Raw genomic sequence first — 10,664 nt, 5'->3', positions numbered from 1 at the left:
TGCAATTTGAACTAGGGAAAGCACAGTTTAGAATGATATTGCTCTCAGGACAGAAATTCTAAACAGAGTCATTTAAATATTCCCCAGTCCATGAGAAGTTGGATTCTACTATTAAGTGTAAACTTTTAAATTTGACTTCCTCTAACAACATCGCCTTTCTGCCCTTTTTCCTTTTAAAATCTAGTTTAAGTGACAGGAATTGTTGCATTATTTCTAAAGTACAGTATCCTATAAAAGACAAACAATATAGAAACATTGCTCTTCATTTTTACTGTTTTATTAAACACACAGAAACCAAAATGATTGTTTCCAGTAGATGAGTAGAAATAAACCTTAACCATTAAGCCTCTGCATAAGTGTCAAAGGCTGTAGTTTCCTGGCCTGTAAAAGGAAGGGTTGGAGGGAGGGTAGTATTATGAATGAGTCAGACTGGATGACTTCTAATATTCTGTGATTCCTAATTTTCCAAAGCAAACTTACTTTTCACTGTTCGAACAAAAATATTAGAGTACCTTCTATATGCCAATCAGTATAATAGGCATAGCTTTAAAATTTCCTAATGTAGCATAAATTTTATAGTTAGTATTCTCAGTTTACAATTTATAAGATTTGTCTAATTCCACTGGCCATAGTAATATCAGATTTTAAAAGGAATTAACTTTTTCCCCTTTTGAACTAATGGAATCAGTTAGCTCTGAAAATATTGTTTGGATTACTACAGTATTTTATTTAAAAGACAATAAATTTAAAATATAGGTAGATTTGTTTCAACTAAATAAATGGAATTTATTTATTTCAACTTTAAAGTAAAGTTTTATTTATTTAAATAAATAAAACTACCTTTATTTCAACTTTATAGTCTCATTAATCTGAGTCTAGAAATCTTATGAGAGTTAGGGGATGTCATTTATCAACCAAAAACATCACTTCAATAATGTGTGACAGTTTGCATATTATAAGGAAGTGGTAAATGTCTAAAGTTACTTGGTGACATCAAATTTCCTTCTGATAATTTTTGAGGTTATTTCTTCATTTAGATAAAAGGATCTGCATGCAACTGGATGACAACTGAAGAAACATAATTTCCCCCTTTAACCTATTCAAGCCCTTTTGTGGTATTGTAATCTTCCTCTAGTCTTTTAATTTTTGTTATTTAACATCATCTTTAATAGCACAGTAAGCACCTTTGAAGATTTTTCAACTTTAGTCTTTTATTTTAGTTACCTTTGATTTAATTTACAATCAGCATTTTGCTGCATTTTAAGTAATATTTGGCTGAATGTATTCCTACATATTTGTGACCATTCAGCAGGGGTCTATAAGTGGTGTCAGAATCAGGGAAAGGCTGCCTCTATGGAATTTCAACTGATGTTTATTATTGTTGTTAACTATTTGGGGAAAAAAGGTCAAAATGAAGCCCTGTCAAAATTTATGTTTTGTCTTGATAACTTGAACATTTATAATGATAATTAGGGAAAATAAAGTTAAATTTCAGGTATTCCATTTCCATTAAAACAAATTAGATAGGATTCTTATTTTACCCAGGTTCAGATTGACTTGAATTTTCAGTACATGAGGCATCTGACCAGTATCACCATGCCAAACCAAAGAGCAGCTACAGTATATTAAAAAGAACATGTTTGCAAAGTTTAGATTCATCTTTTATGTAAGAATTTTTTTATGAATTTTTTTACATATTTAGTGGTTATGATCCAATGTTTCATAAGTGAGTTTAGCTATAAGGTTAGTTTGAAAATCAAATATGCAATTTCTAGTAGAAAGCCAATTTCATCTATGTGAGAGCATTTAAATTAAAGATTATCAGATATGAAATTTTTATTCAGTAATCTTTAAGGCAAATGTATTTAAGGGCTTGGTGTTAGGATCTGCATAACTTGGGCATTGAATAAACAGAAATTTACAAATATATTCTGCTGATATTTTGTTCTAGGACTAGCACTGCTATCAATGGAAAGTATTTTGCAACTAATCTCTTATTAAGAAGTTAATCATATTTTTGCATTTTGGCCAAAATAAAGACCATATGTAATAATCTGTTAGATACAAGTAATATGTAAATCTTAAATCCATGTGTTTATATGACCTAAACTATGTTTTCCAATTTAAATTAAAAATACAATATAGACTCAAAAAAAAAAAAAAAAAAAGAAAGAAAAAAGACATAGGATAAATTTAAGAGTGAATATTGCCCAAGGATTTGAACCCTATTCTGGGGAAAGTGAGTGCATTTCCAGTTTTAAAAGGACAGTTGAGTATTTGGTGAAAATATGACTGTTATTGTTTTTATTTAGATATTAAGCATTATTTAAGGAGATGTGTATGGGTGTCAAGTCACCAAGGGTGGACTGTGATGGTTAAGTTCATGTGTTAACTTGGCCAGGTTATGGTGTCCAGATGTTGGGTCCAGCAAGCACTGGCCTGATTGTTACTGTGAGGATGTTTTGTGGATTTAAATCATCAGTAAGTTGATTGCCTCTATGGCTGATTGCATCTACAATCAACTGAGTTGATTACTTTTAACAATGAATGAAGAAGGTCTTCCTTTAAAGAAGGGATGATTTCAGCAGTCAGAAGGGAGAACTCCCACCTCTATTTTAGCTAGCCAGATTCTCCTGTGGAATTCACTGAAAAACTTATCAGAGTTCCTAACTTGTAGCCTGCTTCATGGAATCTTGACTTGTCATCCCACAGTCACATAAGCCAATTCGTATTTGAAAACTCAATATTTGCATAACATATACATCATGTATACCTATATATTTATACATACACACACACACATACATATTCATCCTGTTGGTGCTGTTTCCCTAGAGAATACAGCAATTAAAATAACAAAATATGTAGGAATAATTTTAACCAAGGATGTAAAAGACTACACATGGGAAACTACAAAATATTACTAAGCAAATAAATAAGACCTAAATAAATAGAAGTGTTTTGAGAGGTCTATACCCACACAGGAGTAATTAGGACAAGAGGTTGGGGAAAATTGAACATGTTCCTCAAGATAAATCAATAGACAAAATGTGGAGCCTTCTCTGATGCCAGAGGCTTGAACAGAATCACTTACTGAACAACAGGAATCTTTGAGACAGGGCTAACTCACATGCAGTCATGTTTAAAAGTAAAATGACATGCACCCCTGGCAGTCTGAAAGTCTGTGTGCTAGCCAAAGGCTGCAACCTTTTAAGAGCAATCAGAAAGGGAAAATGGAAGCTACTCTTCCCTTGCTGAAAGTGAAACAATGTAAATTTCATGAACTGGATTACAGCTTCTGAGCTACACATGGACACAATGGTAATTTGTAAATTTCTATCTGGTTAAGAAGGCTTAAGCAGAACGTTTGGACAATAATTTTTTTTATGTTGACACACATTACTCATTTGTAGTCAGGCTAAATGATAAAAGCAAAGACAAAAATGTGAATAGAATCATCAGAGTCTGTGCATTGCTAGTGAAAGAGACTTCAAAGAGACAGTTCAGCTAAGACTTTAAAAATAAATGAATGACCAAAGCAACATAAGCATCAACCTCCTACAGAATACAGAATACAGAAATAAGAACCAAGAAACTATATAATAGATTTTATCAATATCCTGTTTTCAAGAAAAAAAATTTATAAGCTGTTCATGGAAACAGGAAAGTGTGAAATATAGAAAGGAACAAAAAGCAGGCATAGGGAACTATTTGTGAAAGGCCCTACAAATTGCCATTGGCTGACAAAAACATCAGTGCAGGAAATATTCAGGTGCACAAAAAACTAAAGAATTAAAGGAGGAATTTACTTCTAAAGAATAATGTATAAAGAATTAAAGGAGAGAGTGATGACAATGTCTCAACAAATAGAGACTAACAATAAAAAATTAGAAATTACAAAAATAACAAAATAGGGATAATGGAATTGAAAATTAAAATAGCTGAAATGAAAAAAATCATGAAAGGGGCTATACAGTAGATTTGAGTTGGCAGAAGGAAATATAAGCAAGCATGGTAGTACATCACCAAAGAATATACAATCTGAAGAACACCCAGAGCAAAGTGAAGAAAAATAACAGAGCCTTGGAGAAACATCTCATGATTATTAAGCACATCATCATGCACAGAGTGGGATAACAGAAGAAAAGAGATGAAACAGAGTCAAAAACATTCTGCAAAGAAATAATGGCTGAAAATTTCAAAAGTTGTTGAAAAACATTAATCTTCACATCCAGGAAGTTCAACATACCCCAAACAAGAAAATCTCACAAAGATATTTGCCAAGACATGTTACTGTTAAAACGTTGAATACAATGATAAAGAAAATGTTGACTGCAGCAAGACTCATTATGCACATATACAAGTAACCAAAGAGATAAACAACTGACTTTTCATCAAAAAATGTGGAGGCCAGAAGGCTGTATTAGGCCTGATTAAGTAAAACACTGTCAACCTATAAAATTATATCTAAAACAAAACAAAACAAAAACACTACCTTTCAAAAGTGATGGTGAAATAGTGATATTCACAGGTGAAAAAATGACAGAATTCTTGGCTATATGTTCTGCCTTACATTAAATTATTTAAAAAATTAGCTTGATAATCAGTGGGATCATATCACAATTTGAATTCACACAAAGATAGAACAAAAAACACAAAAATTAAAGAAAATTATGTAGGGAAATACAAACACAGTCATAATTGATTTGTTTTTCCTTTTTATTTCTGTGCTGGTTTGAATATATTATGTTCCCTCAAAAAGCCATGCTGTTTAATGCAATCTTTGAGTCAGAGTTATTAGACTTTTGATTAGGTTAAAACCCTTTGCATGTTTCCACGGAGATGTGACTCACTCAAGCCTGGGTGGTAACATTGATTAAATTATTTCCACGGAGGTGTGGACCCTGTCCATTCAAGAGTGGGTCTTGATTAGTTCACTGGATTACTTAAGAGGGCTCAAAAGCTGACACAGATGCTTACAGTTGGAGATGCTTGGAGATGTGGACAGAAGGATGCTATGTGATGCTAAGCTAAGAGATGAAGTGCAGAGTTTCCCCAGAGAATTTAAGAGAGGATTCCAAGATGATTAGAGGAAATGCCCTGGGAGAAAGAAGCAAGGACACACAGGAGATGAGAGAAAGGAGCAGAGACAGAAGCCCAGAGACATTTTGGAGAAAGCCATTTTGAAACACAACCCAGAAGGAAAGGACCAGCTGACACCAGGCACATGCCTTCCCAGCTGTCAGTTGTGTTCTGGATGTCATCAGCCATTCTTCAGTGAAGGTATTCTCTTGTTGATGCCTTACTATGAACTCTTTTATGGCTTTAAATTTGTAATCTAATAAATCCCCTTTATAAAAGCCCATATATTTCTGGCATTTTTGCATTAGAGCAGCTCTAGAAAACCAGAACAATTTTCATAAATGATTTAAAGTGTATTAAAAATATAGATGTATATAAATGTATTGCTTAGTATATAACATATAGAAATTTAACACATTTGACAATAAAAGTAAGAAGAAAGTGCATTGAAGGAGAGCAGAGACCAGGCCCAGGCCTCCATAATTCTTTTGTTTTACTGTTGTATTCAGCTTGCTACCATTTTGTTGAAGGTATTTGCATCTATATTCATAAGGGATATTGGTTTGCAATTTTCTTTTCTTGTAGTACATTTATTTGGCTTTGGTATTAGGGTAATGTTGCAACATAGAATAAGTAAGAAAGTTTTCCTTACTTTTCATTTTTTTAAAGAGGTGTAAGCAGGATTGGTGTTAAATGTTTGAGTATTTGATAATATTCATCAGTAAAGTCATCTGACCCTGGACTTTTCTTTGGTGGGAAGAATTTGGTTACTGATTAAATCTTTTATTTTTGCTTATCTGTTGAGATTTTCTATTTCTTATTGAGTAGGTGCAGGTAGTTTGTGAATTTCTAGGGATTTATCCACTTAATCTGGATTATCTAATTTGATGGTACACACTTGTTCTTAGGAATATCATTACTATTGTTAAGATCATGCATCAACTTGACTAGGTTATGGCCTCCAAGTTTTGTTAAAGCAAATACTGACCTGATTGTAATGGTATTTCATGGACTTAAATCAGTAGTCAATTGATTGCATCTACAAATGATTACGTCTATAATAAAGGAGATTTCCTTAAGCAATGAGAGTCTCATTCAATCAGTTAAGGGTCTTAAAGAGACAATTGATGTTTTCAGTGGTTAGAAAGAAAAATTTCTTTGTCTACTTAAGCTAGCCAGCTTATCCTTATTCAAGACCTTTACTGGATTTCCCAGCTTATGACCTGCCTTATGGAATGAGAATTTGCCAATCTCTGTGGGCTCATGGGGCAATACCTACAATAAATTTCATAATAGATACAGATATATAGATATAGATATATATATATATATATATATATATATATATATATATATATATATATATCCAGTTCCTTTTCTCCAGAGAAACCAGACTAATACATATTTTTGTATAAGAAGTGGTTCCTGAGAAAGAATCTTAGATGAAATTTCTATGTTGATTCTGGTGTTTTGAGAATCGGTTCTCTAAACTGATTAGATTAAAATATTCTAATGACTATGTCTCCAATAATCAAGAGGATCCTGATAACCCATGGAATGAATTGATAATAGAGATATGCAAAATATCATTATTGGACATTGGTACTAAAATGTAAGAGGCAAGGCTCTGGAATAATGTGTATTTGATATCTTAAAGGAGATTTGTGGAATTAAAAAGTATTATGATATTGACTGTTTATTCCTAAATATGCTGGATACAGTTTTTAAAAAAGGGATGTGATCAAGGCTTCAAATTACCAGCTCAAGTGCCACATGAAGGACCTAAAATTTTCTGTGTGCCCTGAAAGAAATTCTTATTTCTCAAAACTGCCCACTAGAAATTTCTGAAAGCAAAATTGTGCAAATGAGACACTGAAATAAAATGTAAATTGAATTCCCAAACTTGTAGTGTCTGCTTATGAATTGAGGACATATATTGGGAAGGATTGGGTTCCTGACAATTGTAATGGATTCTTATAGACAGATAATGATGAGAGTAGAGATTTGACATTCTAGATTCTGCTGTGCTGTTTCCCAGAAAGTCTGTAATGGTGTGCCCTGATGAATAAGCCACCTGATCTCCAGTCTGCCCTGAGGAGTCAACCATTCTGCCTCCTTCTGAAGAGATTTAACCTGATGAACATGTAACTTCCTCACCTGAAAAAACAGCCTTCTTGCCTGCATCAGTAGATATTAACCCTATTTCACCAGATTGAACTCTAACATAATGCCCTGAGGTAGATGGCTTGAAAGATCTCTCATGATGCACTTCCATTGTCCTTCCTTTCTTCCAGAACTATAACAAGACTGAAGTACCAAAATGATAAATGAGTTACAAAGTGTGACTCAAGAATTAGAGAGGTGCACTCCAAAGGTCTCCATCATTTATCTAATATCTTTAGACATAAATTAGGGCCATGTTTGTGGGAATGGATATTAAGGTTGTGGAACAATGGTGGAGGGAACATAAGGTTGGATGAGGCTGAATTTATTGATATGGGTTCACTAAGCTGAGAATTTGGATTAAAGGTTGTAGCTCAAGGGGTTAGAAAAAGCTCTGTCTCTTTGGGTGGTTGGCTGGTCCATGGACCAAGAAGTGACTTAATCTGAAGTTGAAGTGCTAGAAATTCCCTCATATAATATAGATGGGGAATCCAAAGTGTTTGTTAGAGAAATTGGAATGTTAGAATGAATTTATCATGCAAGATATGCACACACTCTCCAGGAATGTACAGAGGGCACAAATTTCACCAGAACTCTGTGAGGAATATGTAAGAGCAGCTCCATCATTCCCGATGAACCCAGTGGTCACTTTTCTGTGTAGGTCAGATATTACTGTGGAAATATTGCCACAGATCTTGGATTCTTAAACACAATCATGATCTCACCCTGGTTTGACAGGATCCATGTGGCAGCACTTAAATGCCAAAGACAAGGTTGATGTGGCCACTGTAATGGACAGCAGGGTCATAGCAATAATCAGAGTATTCTGATTTTCAGGGACCTGTAGCATAGGATACTTGACCATGGGATAGATAGTAAGTATACTAAATTCTTAAATGATGTATATAAACAGAAGTCAAGTGAACAAAAGTATAATGTGAATAACAAAAGAAAGAATCACAACTTTCAATCAATTCCCAAAATGAGGTAGTTTCCAGAACCAGAACCCAATATAAGCTGAGTGCACTTGGGGAGGGAACATGCTACATTGCCCCAAATTTATACTGTTAATTTTCCCCCAGGCTTTCCCAAGGGGATTTAGGGCCTTTTGCCAGGGTGACTCTGCTTTGAGAAAAATAAATGATCTGACATTCCAGGGATTGTTAGATATTTGTTCAGAACTGACATTAATTCCAGGAGGCCCAAAATATCACCATGGTACACCACTTAGAATACTGGCCTTTGGAAGACAGGTGATCAATGGAGCTTTAGCTTAAGTCCATCTCACAGTAGGCTGTTGGGTCTAAGGCCCATTTTGTGGTTATTTACCCAGTTTCAGAATGCCTAAGTTCAATACATGAAATCAGCAACTGACAAAATCATAACATTGGTACCTGGACTTGTAAAGTGAGGGCTATTATGGTAGGGAAGGTCTATTGGAAGCCACTAGAAGTCCTGTCATTGTTCATTGGGATCATGAACAAAGAGACCATGTTTGTAGGGATGTAGGTTATGCATGGTTTCATCAACAAGGACTTCCATGTATCAAGGCCAACCTGGCTACATTCTCTGTTGAGTGCCCAATCTGTCAGCAGCAGAGACAAACACTCAGTTTTTGATATGGAACCATTCCCTGAGTTGATCAATGTTAATTATATTGAACCACTTCCATCATAGAAAGGGCAATGTTTTGTTCTTACAACAATAGACATATACTCATGATACAGATTTGCCTTTCCTGAACACAATGTTTCTGTGAACTATTGTCTGTGGATTTATGGAACACCTTATCCACCATCAGATAATCCACACAGCACTGCATCTGATCATGGGGGCTACTTCACAGCAAATGAACTGCTGAAATGGTCACATGCTCATGAAACTCATTGATTTTATCACAGGACAAGGAGATCCCTTTGGGTGTCTCTTAATACTACTCTACCCTGTGATTAAAGTCAGTGGAGAATTACAACAATCCAATCCATGTAGGATCACTAATGACCTAGAGTGATCAGGAATGAAGTTTTGGGTCACCCCACCAGGCGAAGAACCATGGCAAGCTGAGGTGCTTACTGAGGGGAAAGGGAAAATAGAATAGGTAGTGGAAAAATGTAGATATAAATATGAGTTATGAGCACTAGTTACAGAAACAAGGAGTATAAGTGCTAAGATTTTTCCTCCATGATTTTTCTGAATATGTTTATATAGATATATAAATCAAATATCTTTTTTTCAGGCCATGAATAGCTTTATTGAAATCTATATAAGTAAGCATGCACATTCCAAATGTAAACATAAGTGAAGTCAAGTGCAGACAAAATGTTAACTTCTGTCCTGCAGAAGGATAGTTTATATTAAGGAAGAAGAAGAAGGAGAAGGAGAAGGAGGGAAAGAAAGAAAGAAAGAAGAAGAAAGAAGAAAAGAAGAAGAAAGAAAGGAAAGAAAGAAAGAAGAAAGGAAGAGAAAGAAGAAGGAAGGAAGGAAGGAAAGAAGGAAGGAAGGAAGGAAAGGAAGGAAGGAAGGAAGGAAGGAAGGAAGGAAGGAAGGAAGGAAGAAAAGAAAAGAAAAGAAAAGAAAAGAAAAGAAAAGAAAAGAAAAGAAAAGAAAAGAGAAAAGAAAAAGAAAAGACCAAAGCAGTTTTAAAATACCAGTCTGAACAGGATGAAAAACCAGCTTTAACATCAAGGTTTAAAGCAAAGCCCATGATCAAACATACTTCATTTATCCAGGTTAAATGCATATTTTTCTTCTTTTTTTACTTTTAAATGCTAACATAAATAAATAATTTACCAAACTGTGCACTCACAGAGTAAACTTTTATTTATAAGATGCAATTTTATAATCTATTGCATTTGTGTAGTTCAAGTGAAGAACATCATAATTTTTGCTTTATTAACAGTAGAATAGAAAGCAATTTCTCAGGTAGTCAATATATGAAATGTGCCCCAGCATTTAGATTTTCTAGTAAGGGCAGTGTTGTTGAATTATGTTAGGACAGTTGGATTACATTAGGCAAAATATGATTATTTTTACTTAGAGATTGTCTCATTTAAGGAGATGTGTATGGGTGTGCATTTGACAAGAAGTGGACTGTGATGGTTAAGTTCATATGTCAACTTGACTAGGTTAATGTGCTCTAGTTTTTGATAAGGGAAACACTGGCCTGATTGTTACTGTTGGTATTTCATGGATTTAAATAATTAGTCTACTATTTGCATCTATGGTTAATTAAATCTACAATCAACAAAGGAGGTTTCCTTCAACAGAGATAGAAGTATAATCCCATCAATTAAAAGTCTTAAAATGAGAACTGACGACTTTAACCATAAAATAGTATTTCTTTCCATGCTTTAGCCAGTCAGCTTCTCCTGGGAATTCATCAAAACCTTCATCTGTGTTCCCAGCTTACAGACTGCTAT

Source organism: Choloepus didactylus, chromosome 26 (genome assembly GCF_015220235.1).
Source record: "Choloepus didactylus isolate mChoDid1 chromosome 26, mChoDid1.pri, whole genome shotgun sequence".
Lineage (NCBI taxonomy): Eukaryota > Metazoa > Chordata > Mammalia > Pilosa > Megalonychidae > Choloepus > Choloepus didactylus.
This window is presented reverse-complemented; position numbering follows the sequence as displayed.